Source organism: Triticum dicoccoides, chromosome 7B (assembly GCF_002162155.2).
Source record: "Triticum dicoccoides isolate Atlit2015 ecotype Zavitan chromosome 7B, WEW_v2.0, whole genome shotgun sequence".
Taxonomy (NCBI): domain Eukaryota; kingdom Viridiplantae; phylum Streptophyta; class Magnoliopsida; order Poales; family Poaceae; genus Triticum; species Triticum dicoccoides.
In genome coordinates this window covers 94,418,316-94,432,018 of record NC_041393.1, presented here as the reverse complement: position 1 = coordinate 94,432,018, position 13,703 = coordinate 94,418,316, and the positions used below count along the sequence as shown (strand labels likewise).

Here is a 13,703-nt window from a genome sequence, read left to right as displayed (position 1 = left end):
CCTGCCCCAACGCGCCGTCCCGCCTCGAGTTCCCCTGCTCTGACGCGCGCGCCACCTCGGCGCCCCGAGCCCCTGCCCCGTGCTCGCCGTCGCCGCACGCTCCTCGTCACCGTCGCCCCGCGCCCTTGCCCCGACGGGTCGCCGCCCGGTCCTCATCGCCGTTGCCCTGCCCCACGCGCTGCCCTGCCTCGAGCTCCCCTGCTCCAACGCGCACGCCGCCCCGGTGCCCCGTGCCCCTTCCCCATCCTGCCCCCGCGCGTCGGCGCCCTCGCCGCCCCCGCCGTCGCCATCGTCATCGCTAGCCGCCCCCGCTGTGAGCCGCCGCACCTCCCCGGCTCTGTTTTTGTTCAAAATGTATAAAAAAATTGTTCAGAGCATGTTTTTGTTCATATACGCATTTTTTTGTTCATATGTGTATTAATGTTTTTTCCATATATGTAATTTTTCTGGTTGTAAAAGAGTTAGGAAAATTTAGAATATGCTAAATATATATGTCAAAAATGTTTTTTTGTTCATAGAAAGTTTTTTTTCATATATAGAAAGTTTTTATATATGACTATGGATATATATTCGATATATATGAGAAATGATGATCCATGGAAAAGTTTTATATATGCAAAAGTTACATTTTTAGAAAAGTCAACCTACCCCTCCCGCCGATATACCCCATGTCCCGATAAGTTCCATGGAAAAGTTTTATATATAGAAAATTTCGATATACCCCGTGTCCCGATAACTTCAACATGAGGGGGTGTCGACCTACCCCCTCCCCGATAACATTATTTTCCCATGTATGTATGTCGTCGTTGTTGATATAACCCCCTCCCGGATAATTTCGACTGTGATAACTTATACCACGGGAGCACCCCCCGGCCCTCTCGCTCGACCAAAACTCTCGAGGACACCCAAACCCTAAAAAAAACGATGTCGGTCTCGTACCCCTCCCGCCGCGCCCCTACCCTTGAAGTGTTGTCGAGGCCACCCCAAACCCGGAATAAGCTCGGTCTACGTTTGCCACTAATATATCCACCTGCTGTCATGTTTGTGTAATAATTGCCATGTCGTAATATTTGCAGAAACAATGGAGCACATACGAGACGAGGAAGCAGAAGAGGTGTTGGGGGAAATAATCTTAGCAGGAGGTGATATCTTCTCGTATCTTAACGACAATGATGGTATGGAAGAACAGGGTAAAGAAGCAGGCTACGGTGAACGAAGAATGGAGAAGGAAAGACATGATTATGATGGCTCTGGTGACCCAATGACGGTGCAAGAAGGAGACTGTGATGACGTCTCCGGTGACCGAACTGAGTCCGACCAGGTATATATATTAGTTAATCCTGTGCTGACTAGCTAATTGATGCATTCATTGTTTTGGTATATATGTACACATATTAATTAACTCTCGCATTTCTTCTTTTTTCTAGCCCTCTGGATCGAGCACAACTTCGGTAAAGAGACGAGGCCCGAAGAAAAAGTTGCGCTCGGATGAAAGGTTTGAGATCACAACAATCGCGCGCGACGGCCAACCGATTGAACCCATCCGGACAAAGGAAGCATTTGCTGCTCAGTGCGGGGTTCTTGTTAGGGACAAGATCCCGATCAGCATCCACCAATGGTATAAGCCTAAGAACAAAGACCCTGAGGTGTCTTATGTCAATGATATGCAGAAAGATGATCTTTGGACTGAGCTGAAGGCAAATTTCACCCTACCTCCAGAGGAGGATCCGGAGAAGCCAGTTAAAGAGCAATTAATCAAGTCTCATGCTCTTAAGAAGATGGCAGACCTCTTCAGGAGGTGGAAGAATGAGCTGAAAAGGTTTGTCGACAAAGAAGAGACACTAGAATTCATCGACAAATATGAGAAGATCAGAGATCACTGGCCCGCATTTGTGGCCCACAAGACATCGGAAAAGAGTAAGAAGATGTCGGCGATAAACAAGCAAAATGCTGCGAAGAAGAAGATTCACCATCGCACGGGGTCAGGTGGCTACCTCAAAGCCCGACCTAAGTGGGGCAAGGCTGAGAATGATCTGCTTGATAAAGGGATCGAACCAGAGACAATGAACTGGCTAGACCGTTGCCGGACTTGGTTCTTCGGGGCTGGTGGAACCTTAGACCCTGTATCAGGGAAGTGCCATTGGACGGACGAGCAATTGAAAATACCAGTCCAGAGGCTTCAGCACTATATCGATGCAGCGCAGGAAGGGACATTCGTTCCAGACAGAGAGAACGACAAGCTCACAATGGCCCTCGGGAATCCTGAGCACCCTGGACCGACACGAGGCACACCAGGCTCCGTTCTGTGGCAGGCTGGGTTTCCGGACGCAGGCAGTTACAAATGCCAGGAGAGGAGGAAGAAAGTGCAGCAGACCGAACTGCAGGCACTGCAAGCAAGGATACAAGCGATGGAGGAACGAGAAGCAAATCGCAGCAAACAAATTGTCGAAGCTTCCCCTGAAGCTACCCCGCCATCTCAGCGGAGAAGCAGCGTGGCTTCCACCGAGCTGCTTCAGCCGGAGCATGTCTTGACGGCTCCTGCTAGCTAACCCGTGGATGCTAACACGGATTCTCAAAATTGCCACCTTATGACGCAATGGCAGAACTTAAAAGTCAAGGCGGTTGTCGGCTCTGTTCAACCTTCTGAACCTGGCGCAACTTTTCACTGTCGTTCGATTCCAGAAGGATATGCTAGGGTGACGGTGGACGAAATAACGGAGGGATTTGAGGACCTCTAGCTTGACCACCCTACCGGTGAAGGCGAGACTCGGCTGGGTTCTGCTCTGAAGACTCCATGCCTATGGCGGAAGGAGTTCATCAACCTTCCGAACTGGACGCCTCTGCCTCCTCCGACGACGACGACGAGTCAGGGCACTCTGGCTCCTCCACCGCATCCTCCTCCGGCGAGTGACGATCAGGGCACTCAACCTCCTTCTCCGGCGCCTGGCGGCACTCCGCCTCCTTCTCCGCCTGCGCCGACGCGCCCGAGCAGCCAGCAGCCTCCTCCTTCTCCGCCTCGCCAGCAAGGGCGGAAGAGACCCGCCGCCACCCCAGCTGCTCCGGCGTGTCGTAGTCCTTCTCCTCCGCCTCGTAAGCAAGCACGGAAGAAGACAGCCGCAGCCACTTCGTCTGCTCCGGCGTCTAGCAGTACAGCCAGAGGCGGGAGGAAATATAGATACGATCCATCTCTCAAGCCTCTAGAGAAGTTACCGTACGAGAGGACCGAGGAGGAAAACGCGAAGATCGTGCGGACCAAAGTGAAGGACTTCTTTGAAGGGTTGAAAGCAAAGAGACATCCACCTCCGGAGGAGAAGGTAGATCCGGTGAAAGCAAAGCGCACTATCGATGCCCTGAGGAAACCACCAAAGTCTCCGCCGAAAACCAACTATGAGCGCATTACTGAAAAGGCATATCTCGAAGCGTAGCGGTCGGGAAGTACTGTCAGTGATCAAAGGTTAAAAGAACGAGCAGCTGGGAAAAAAATTGCCCAGCTCGGCGAACAAGCAAAGCAATCGTGCCCCCCGCTCAATGTGTCTAGCGACATCGTCGCTAATGCTCCGGGGATGGTGCCCGGTTATATCAATCTTAGAGATTACCTGCCTAACGATGTACATTTTGATTTCTTGGAGGTGGACGAACAGAGATACGAGTACGGGAAGCCTCTCGTCGAAAAATCTCTAACAACGATGATGCGAAGATTCCATAATTGGTACATGAAAACCTGCAGAGAGCCTGGGGGGGCAAATACTTTATATGTGAGAATTAAAGAGGAGCACGACCTCGTTGGAACTGATTTGTTGCCTGTTCCATTTAAGGAGTTCTTTGAGTTCTTCAATCAAAAGGCCCTCAATAAATTAACGGTCTTTTGCTACTGTCTATAAGTACTATTTCTGTCATTAAGTCTCTATATGTAGCTCGGCTCTTTCATTGCATGTATTTATAATTAATTATCCTCACTATATTATGCAGATTGAAGATCGTCGAGTGCAAAAAACAAGAAATGTATGATATTGGGTTCATTAACACAAATATCATAGATGAATTTCAGGTTAAAAAGAATGCCGAAGAGGCCGAGGCCAACTTGCTACAACCGTTGATCGAAAATCAAAACAAAGATTTAATACTCTTTCCTTACAACTTCGAGTGAGTGTTACTGTCGTGTGCATATTCGGTTTCCCTTATTACTCGAGCGAGGTTATAGTAATGTAATTGATGAGTTATGCATGCGTGCGCAGCTTCCACTATGTTCTCTTGGAGATTAAGCTTGAGCGGGGACTAGTAACCGTCTTAGACTCGAGACGAAAAGATCCCGAAACCTATGCGGACATGACTAAATTGCTCAACAAGTAAGTTCAATCGATCATTACCGCACCATATCGGCAACTTTTTGTTCATTTCCTGATATCTCAAGTAATAATAATTATTTTCTTTGTCTTGCAGGGTTTGGAAACAGTTCACCATAGAAGCTCCAGGACTGCCGAAGGAGCTGCGCATCTCCCGTTGATTCTATAGCTATACTTTCATCAATGCCATTTATAATGCTTCATTATCAGTTTGATTGACCTCTATTTCTTGTAAAGTGCTTGTGGCAGGAACAAGGGAATGATTTCTGTGGATACTACGTGTGCGAGTTCATCTACAACACGACTTTGAAAAATACGCGGGGCTACTCTAGAAGACAATATGAAGTGTGTAAGCAATAATATTCACAATTTCATTTTATTACACCATCATTTCTGTTGAGTTTCATTCATATATATATTAACCCCCTTCTTCAAATTAGACGTGGCAGATGTGGAATGAACTCCTAGAACAAGATCGCATGAAAGCAATTCAAGAGGAATTGGCGAGATTCTTTCTTGACCACGTCATCAATAAAGCCGGAGAATACCATGTGGAAGTTGATTTCAAATGCTAGGGGATTGTAAGAGATCTTACATATTGTATATGTATGTAGCCAGTAGCATCGGATAGATAATACGAAAACTTGTTGTTCGACCAATCTCTCGGAGAAGGAGAGGTCGATCGATCACTTCTCTCGGTATGCATGACGAACTTCTGTACTTAATGGTTTCCTTCATTTTCATACTATCTAGCGTGTCGAGGGCCTCTCTATGTACAGTACGTAGCGTCGACCAAGCATGGACATAAGAGAGGACACTTCTTTCTATTAATTAGCTAGCTAACACAATATATGAAACACCTAAATTAACCCCCCAAAACCCCCAACCCCCCCCCCCCTTTAAAAAAAATAAAAACCCCAACCACTGAAATGCTAACGCGTGGATGCCTTTTCGTCCCGGTTGGTGCCACCAACCAGGACCAAAGGCCCTCCCGCCTGGGCTCGGCGCACCGGCCACGTGGAGGCCCATCTGTCCCGGTTCGTGTTAGAACCAGGACTAAAGGTCTAGGGCATTAGTAACGATCCTTTATTCCCGGTTCAAGAACCGGGAAAAAGGCCCTCACCAACCGAGACTAATAGGGGTTTTTCTACTAGTGATCGTGCACGCTGACCCGAAGTAGACCATCGAGCTCGGGCTCGGGCTCGAGGCTTCGGGGCACCCGTTCGTCTAGGTTCTCAAGAACCCCGACTACTATGGCGAGGAGGTGCGCGAGTTCCTGCGGGACCTCAAGGAGCGCGTCGCCGGTCGAGGATGCCGATCAGAGGGTGGTCGCCGCAGGTGCTTATCCTAAACCACGCGGCCGTGGGCGGCTTCGTGACGCACTGCGGGTGGTGACGAAGCCATGTACCTAGGGTAGGGTCACGAACCTGTCCAAAGTACCCTACCCAAGGACATCTCTAGAAGAAACTACCTTTCAGTCGACCTGGAAGGATTCCACTTGACGGACTCGAAGACAGTCGACTATGAAGACTCACTCGACCACCAGAAGATCTAAGGTCACTCTACAGCCAAACGGTCTGTTATTAAGTAGTCTTTATGGCCATGATATCACTTTATGTAAGGCGTTATCGGTAACGTCTGGCCTTTATGTATATTGAACTCTCTGCTACGTGGTCTGGCTGGGGTCCTGGCGCACTCTATATAAGCCACCCCCCTTCACAGGCAGAAAGGTTCGCACCTCTGTAACTCTCACGCATATAATCTAGTCGACCGCCTCCGGGCACTGAGACGTAGGGCTGTTACTTCCTCTAAGAAGGGCCTAAACTCGTAAAACACTTGCGTGAACAACTACTCCATAGCTAGGATCTTGCCTCTCCTTTAGTACCCCCTACACTACTGTCAGACTTAGAACCACGACAGTTGGCGCCCACCGTGGGGCAGGTGTCTTAGTGATTTATTGGAGAAGTTGCAAAAAAATTCTGATCGCCTTCAGCATGGTTTCAGGCGGAGTTTTGGTCGAGGGCCGCGAGATCCGTCTCGGTGCGCTCACGTTCATCGCCAACGACTCTGCCTGGCTTCAGGAGGCTCCGCTCGATGTCGACGCGCTCCCAGTCTGCGGAGCGACACACTTTCGTGCGTGCGTCCGTGGTGTCCTCCTGCGGCAACCGTCGACCCAGTGTCGACTGGTTTTTGTGTCATTCTTCCTCCCAGCTTCCCGCCAGAGCAAGCGCTCCGGTCGGTCGAGGCTTCAGCGGTGGGTGAGGCACGCGGAGGCTCGCCAGTCGACCACCGCCCAAGTCGCGGCAATCGAGCCCGACAAATCTCTCTACGGCATGTTCGACCTGTCGACTGGCTTCACAGAGACTGCATCCGAGTGCGACAGCAGTGATCCAGCGGTGGAGGTCCTGATGGTCAATGGACCACACGGTCCCCCCGGCTTTCCCGGTGCCGAGGGAGGTAACGGCGGAGGCGATCCGTCACATTCCCATGAGGAGTACCTTCCTGAGCCCCTCAATTCGCTGCAGAGGGAAGAACTTCGCCGCTGGAACATGGATGCCCTTCATACTCCTATTGTTGGAGAAACCCTTGAGGCTCGCGCCTTGGAGGACGCACGCTTGGCCAACCTGGCTGAGCGCACTCGACTGGAGAACCTTCAGCGAGCACTCGACGAGCGTGCGCGACAACGGGTCCCTGACTCCAGTCGACGCCAGCTCTTTCCACCTCCTACTTAGGTATATCGAACTCCGATTCAAAATTTAGCAGCTGCAGCCCATATAGCAGAATCAATTCAGCCTTCCTAGTCAGAAGCTGGCAGAGGCTTGATGCAGATCAGACATTTGCTCCGGGCAGCAGGAGATCAAAATTCAGCTGTATCAAAGTCGCGGAACAGTATTCACAGCAAATCCGTGGCTGCAAATACGGTCCAGTCGGCTCATAGCCCCAGATTGCCCCCGAGGCGTGAAGGACGTGGAGACCGGCACGATCAGTACAGGAACCGTGAGCAGTATGATCACCGATTCGATCGCGATGATCGACGTCGAGTGCCCACCCCTCCCCCTAGGGGTGGATCCTACGTACCTTGACAGCAGGATGATAGACGCCAGCACAGTGGCGGGCGAAGAATTCCAGTCGACCCCAGGGAACCAGGCTTTGATGCGAGATCCATCATCGTTCAAGGTCTGGTCGACCGGAACAGAGCTCACAGAGAGGGTCACGATAGAGATGTACCCACCAGTAGCCGAGTGCATGTCTCCGGACCAGAGTGTTTCAGCAAAGCCATCAGAGCCGCAGTGATTCCACCCAACTTCAGGTTGGCGACTGGAGTCAGTAAGTTCAACGGTGAGTCTAAGCCCGATACTTGGCTTGAGGACTACCGACTGACTGTCCAGATCGGCGGCAGAAATGACGAGGTGGCCATGAAACATCTGCCTCTTATGTTGGAGGGGTCAGCCAGGGCATGGCTGAATCAGTTGACACCCAGCAACATTTACACGTGGGAAGATCTCTCCCGAGTGTTTGTCAGAATGTTTGAAGGAACATGCAAGCGACCAGCAGGACTGGTGGAGCTGCAATCTTGTGTGCAGAAGTCGAATGAGACTTTGAGAGATTACATCCAGAGATGGATCACACTGCATCACATAGTAGAAAATGTATCTGATCACCAAGCAGTCTGCGCCTTCAAGGAAGGCGTTAAGTATAGAGAGCTAAGCCTGAAATTCGGTCAAACCGGAGACATGTCTCTGAGTCGAATGATGGAGATAGCCACCAAATATGCCAATGGTGAGGAAGAGGATCGGCTCCGGAGCGGCAAGCACAAGTCAGTCGCCCAGGAAACCAGAGGAGGGAACTCCAGTTGGAAGCAAAAGCGGAAAGCCGAGCCAGCTGCTCCTGGAGAAACCTTGGCCGTGACTCAAGGAAAGTTCAAAGGAAAGCCAAAAGGACCTTGGAACCCCAATAAAATGAAGGATAAAGAGGGAAATGACGTGATGGATTTGCCGTGTCACATCCACACGAAGAAAGATGAAGAGGGTAATTTCATTTACCCGAAGCATACCACTCGACAGTGTCGACTTCTGATACGGCAGTTCCAGGGGAAACAACCCAAGGATAAGGAAAAGGAGTCAGACAAAGCTGAGGACAAGGGGGATAGTGACGAGGAATACCCTCAGGTCAATTCTACTCTGGTGATTTTTGCTGACGTTGAGAGCAAAAGTCGACTGAAAGTTATAAACCGAGAGGTGAATATGGTTGCTCCAGCGACACCCAATTATCTGAAGTGGTCTCACACGGCCATCACATTCGACCAGTCTGATCACCTGACGCATATAGCCACCCCTGGGAGGCAAGCTTTGGTGGTCGACCCAGTCGTTGAGGGCACTCGACTGACTAAAGTGTTGATGGATGGCGGCAGTAGTTTGAATATACTGTACGCTGAGACGCTGAAAGGGATGGGCATTCCGATGTCCAGACTCAGCACAAGCAACATGAGTTTCTATGGAGTCATTCCTGGCAAGAAGGCCGCATCACTCGGCCAGATTGCTCTTGATATGGTTTTTGGTGATTCCAAGAACTTCCGCAAAGAAAAGCTGACATTTGAGGTTGTAGATTTCCAGAGTGCCTACCATGCTATTTTGGGCAGGCCAGCTTATGCACGTTTTATGGCTCGACCATGTTACGTGTACCTCAAATTGAAGATGCCTGGCCCTAAAGGCGTAATTACTGTTACTGGTAATCGCAAGAAGGCAGAAGAGTGCTTCTAGAAAGGCTCAAAGATCGCCAATGCTCAGATGGTGGCAGAAGAGTGGCAGGAACATCAGAGGAATGCAGACCCGAGTGATTTGTTGCGAGCCAAGAAGCCCGCTACGGAATCAGCGTTTCAGTCGTCCGGTGAGACAAAACCAGTTCACATCCACCCGACCGACCCCAACGCTGCTCCGACTCACATCTCCACAACACTCGACACCAAATAGGAAGAAGCGCTCATCCAGTTCCTTTGTGAGAACTGGGACATCTTTGCATGGAAACCTTCTGACATACCAGGTGTACCCAGGGGGCTGGCTGAGCATCGTCTGCGAGTCGATTCAAAGGCAAAACCTGTCAAGGAACATCTGCGACGGTCCGCCGTCCAGAAAAGGAAGGCTATTGGCAAAGAGGTGGCTCGTCTCTTAGCAGCAGAGTTTATCCGAGAGATTTACCACTCCGAGTGGCTCGCCAATGTTGTCATGGTCACCAAAAAGGACAACTCACTTCGCATGTGCATTGAGTTTAAACATATCAATCGGGCCTGCCCCAAAGATCATTTTCCACTTCCCCGCATCGATCAAATAGTCGAGTCGACTGCGGGATGTGAACGACTGTCTTTCTTAGACGCCTATTCCGGGTACCATCAGATCTGTCTGTATGGACCCGATGAGATCAAAACAGCTTTCATCACCCCATTTGGGTGCTTCTGTTATGTCACCATGCCATTCGGCCTCAAGAATGCCGGAGCCACGTTCCTGAGGATGATTCAGAAGTGTTTGCTCACTCAAATCAGTCGGAATGTGGAAGTATACATGGATGACATTGTGGTCAAGTCACGGAAAGGTTCCGACCTGCTGACTGACCTCGCTGAAACATTTGCCAACCATAGGAGGTATGATATCAAGCTTAATCCATCCAAGTGCACATTCGGAGTTCCTGGCGGAAAGTTACTCGGTTTTCTCATTTCTGAACGAGAAATCGATGCAAACCTAGAGAAAGTGGGCACTATACTCCGAATGAAATGACATGTGCGTGTGCACGATGTTCAGAAGCTTACTGGTTGCTTGGCTGCTTTAAGTCGATTCATCTCTCGTCTCGGTGAGAAGGCATTGCCTCTTTACCGACTGATGAAGAAGTCAGACAAGTTCGAGTGGACTCCTGAAGCTGATGCAGCGTTTGCAGAGTTAAAAACCCTGCTTTCCACCCAGCCGGTGCTTGCTGCCCCTATCAGCAAAGAGCCTTTGCTGCTTTACATTGCAGCCACAGGACAAGTCGTCAGTACAGTACTTACGGTCGAGCGGGAAGAAGAAGGGAAAACCTTCAAAGTTCAGACCCCATAAAAGCAACGATACCCTCATTATCAGAAGCTTGTATATGGGATTTATATGACCACGAAGAAAGTTGCTCACTACTTCTCTCACCATACCATCACAGTCGTCAGCGACGCCCCCTTATCAGAGATTCTGCACAACAGAGATGAAACTGGTCGAGTGGCAAAATGGGCGATTGAACTCCTTCCCCTTGATATCAGATTTGAGGTAAAGAAAGCTATCAAGTCCCAAGCAATAGCAGATTTCCTCGCCGAGTGGACTGAACAGCAGTTACCGACTCAAGTTCACTCGGAGCACTGGACTATGTTCTTTGATGGCTCTAAAATGCTGAATGGTTCCGGTGCCGGGGTAGTGTTGGTTTCCCCCCAAGGAGATAAGCTCAGTTATGTACTCCAGATTCACTTTGACTCCTCCAACAATGAAGCAGAATACGAAGCACTTTTGTATGGGTTGCGTATGGCCATTTCACTCGGCGTCCGTCGCCTCATGGTCTACGGTGACTCGGATTTGGTGGTTAACCAAGTGATGAAGGAGTGAGACGTCAGAAGCCCAGCTATGACTGGTTACTGCATCGCAGTAAGAAAGATGGAGAAGAAGTTCGAGGGGTTAGAGCTTCATCATGTACCCCGACTGAAAAATCAAGCAGCTGATGACTTGGCAAAGATAGGTTCCAAAAGAGAAGCCATTCCTAGTGGCGTGTTTTTGGAACATGCCCACGTACCGTCGGTTCAAGAGGATCCTTTCACCGAAGAAGCCCCGCAGCCAAAAAGTGCCACGGATCCGACTGAAGTTGAGGTCCCAGCTGTGGTTGACTTAATCATGGAAGTTCTGGTTATCACTCCCGACTGGACAGTGCCTTACATCGCGTATATCCTAAGGAAAGAGCTCCCAGAGAATGAAGAAGAGGCTCGGCAGATCGTCCATCGATCCAAGGCCTTTACTGTCATGAGGGGACAGTTGTACAGAGAAAGCGCGACTGGAGTCATCCAGAAATGCATAATACCGGAAGAGGGTCGAATGATTCTCAAAGACATCCACTCGGGGACCTGTGGCCATCATGTGTCGTCTCGGACCATCGTGGCTAAAGCATACCGAGCAGGCTTTTACTGTCCTAGAGCAAATGAAATGGCAAAAGAGATAGTCGATAAGTGTGAAGGATGTCAGTTCTACTCCAATATGTCACACAAGCCCGCCTCAGCCTTGAAGACCATTCCAATCGTCTGACCTTTCGCTGTTTGGGGTTAGATATGGTTGGACCACTGAGAACTGGCAGGAGCGGCTTCACCCATGTACTGGTGGCAGTCGACAAGTTCACCAAGTGGATCGAAGCCAAGCCCATTAAAAATCTTGATGCTGGCACTGCCATCAGCTTCATCAGAGAATTGATATTCATATATGGAGTTCCGCATAGCATCATCACTGATAATGGGTCAAACTTCGATTCCGATCAGTTCAAAGCCTTCTGCGCTTCTCAAGGCACTCGAGTCGACTACGCTTCAGTCGCCCACCCCCAGTCGAATGGACAAGCAGAAAGAGCAAACGACCTAATTCTCAAGGGACTGAAACCCCGGTTGATGCGTGACCTCAAGCACGCAGCAGGCGCGTGGGTCGACGAACTTCAATCAGTTCTTTGGGGATTGAGGACTACTCCAAATCGGTCGACTGGGAGAACTCCGTTCTTTCTAGTCTACGGAGCTGAAGCGGTTCTGCCAAGTGACCTGCTTCACAATGCATCGTGAGTCGAGCTCTACTCTGAAGTCGAAGCAGAACAAGCCCGGCAGGATGTAGTCGACCTTCTGGAAGAAGAAAGAGAGATGGCCATGATCCGGTCGACCATCTATCAGCAAGACTTGCGCCGATTCTACACCAGAAATGTGAAGAGCCGAGCCTTCCAGGAAGGAGACTTGGTCCCCCGAGTGGACCAACAGAAGCCGCACAAACTCGCCCCTACTTGGGAAGGCCCCTTCATTGTTACCAAAGTTCTCCACAATGGAGCATACCGTCTTTACAACGTTGATCGCCAGATTGACGAGCCACAAGCTTGGAAAGCGGATCTGCTCCACCCCTTTTATACTTAAGTATTCACTCGGATGAGTTGTAATAAAAGTACTTCTGTAGTTTATTTATCAAAGACAAGAGTTTTATAATTTTCCCAGTGATTGTTGTTACTTTTGCTCACATAAATCAGTCCCCCAGTGGGTGGCTTAGCTGCGAATCTGTTTCGCCTAAGTTTGTAAAAAAATCCTTACCGAGTGGTGAGCCAGTATCCCGCTCGGAGGCCTAGCTGCGAATCCGTTTCGCCTAAGTTTAAACAAAATCCTACCGAGTGGTAAGCCAGCTTTCCACTCGAAGGCTTAGCTGCGAATCCGTTTTCACCTAAGTTTAAACAAAATCCTACCGAGTGGTAAGCCAGCCTTCCACTCGGAGGCTTAGCTGCAGTCCAAGTACTCGCCTAAGTTTAAACCAAATCCTGCCGAGTGGTGAGCCAGCCTCCCACTCTGGGGCTTAGCTGCAACCTAGTGTTCACCTAAGTATAAAATACAACGTGCACTCCGCAAGGAGGACGAAGCGTAGGTCGACTGCTGCCTTCTCCTTCCGAGCTACGCCACAAATACAACGTGCGCTCCGCAAGGAGGACGAGGTGCAGGTCGACTCCTGCCTTCTCCTTCCGAGCTACGCCACAAATACAACATGCGCTCCGCAAGGAGGACGAAGCGCAGGTACACTCCTACCTTCTCCTTCTAAGCTATGCCACAAATACAACGTGCGCTCCGCAAGGAGGACGAGGCGCAGGTCGACTCCTGCCTTCTCCTTCCGAGCTACGCCACAAATACAACATGCGCTCCACAAGGAGGACGAAGCGCAGGTCGACTCCTACCTTCTCCTTTCGAGCTACGCCACAAATACAACATGCGCTCCGCAAGGAGGACGAAGCGCAGGTCGACTGCTATCTTCTCCTTTGGAGGTACACCACAAAAATCCTACCAAGTGGAGAGCAAACCTCCCACTCGGGGGCTTAGCTGCAGCCCAGTGCTCGCCTAAGTTTTTGAAAATCCTACCGAGTGGAGAGCAAACCTCCCAATCGGGGGCTTAGCTGCAGCCCAGTGCTTGCCTAACTTTTTGAAAATCCTACCGAGTGGTGAGCAAACCTCCCACTCGGGGGGTTAGCTGCAGCCCAGTGCTCACCTAAGTTTTTGAAAATCCTACCGAGTGGTGAGCAAACCTCCCACTCGAGGGCTTAGCTGCAGCCCAGTGCTCGCCTAAGTTTTTGAAAATCCTACCAAGT

General features: G+C 50.2%; 1 pseudogene; it reads left to right on the top strand.

Moving 5' to 3' along the window:
* Window positions 1-13,703, top strand: part of LOC119338683 — a 23,063-nt pseudogene that overhangs the window by 3,399 nt on the left and 5,961 nt on the right.